Source organism: Etheostoma spectabile, chromosome 10 (genome assembly GCF_008692095.1).
Source record: "Etheostoma spectabile isolate EspeVRDwgs_2016 chromosome 10, UIUC_Espe_1.0, whole genome shotgun sequence".
Lineage (NCBI taxonomy): Eukaryota > Metazoa > Chordata > Actinopteri > Perciformes > Percidae > Etheostoma > Etheostoma spectabile.
Genome location: NC_045742.1, coordinates 23937530 through 23938393, shown reverse-complemented (window position 1 = coordinate 23938393; position 864 = coordinate 23937530).

Below are 864 nucleotides of genomic sequence, written 5' to 3'. Positions count from 1 at the left end.
TCACTCTTAATCAATGCTCTACCTAACTCCAATCAGCTGTTGGAGGCGTTCACCTTCCTTCTAAACCAATCAGAATTGTACACAAATGGCAAGGGCCAATCACAGTCACAACCCTGCTTTAAATAATTGTTTCTCTCTTTGCCATTCAGCTGTCGTTGTAGGCAAAGAGTTCAATTCAATTCAATTCAATTTTATTTATAGTATCAATTCATAACAAGAGTTATCTCAAGACACTTTACAGATAGACCACACTCCAGAATTTACAAGGACCCAACAGTTCTAGTAGTTTTCTCCAGAGCAAGCAACAGTGCCACAGTGGAGAGGAAAAACTTCCTTTTAGGCAGAAACCTCGGTCAGACCCAGGCTCTTGGTAGGCGGTGTCTGACGGGCCGGTTGGGGTTAGAATGAAGAGTGGCAATAACAAAGAGTGCAACCCTCCACCCCCCCTTCCACCTCCAGTCATCTACACAAGCTGACTGGTCCGAATCCTCCTTCGGTCTGGTCTTTAGGCTCCTTTGTCGCCACAAACGGTGTCTAGATTCAATCGGGGGGGGGGCTGATGGTTTTCTACCCCTATAGATATATACATATACAAAAGATTTGTATAGCGATGGCGTCTAATCGGGTCAAATGTTATTTGCATATCTGCAAACATGTCTCTTTGTCTCACTGGTTATTGTCAGCTACAGACTTGAATTATTTGGTAAAAATCAATTATCAGTTTACTGTTTGTTATAGGAATAATAAATAACTCCTATTTTATGATATATATATGATTTACATGTACATGTAGTTTTATTTAAATGACATGCCTGAGCCCCGTCTCCTCTGTCATGGCTCCAGCATGTTGAGCCTGTTTTGCCT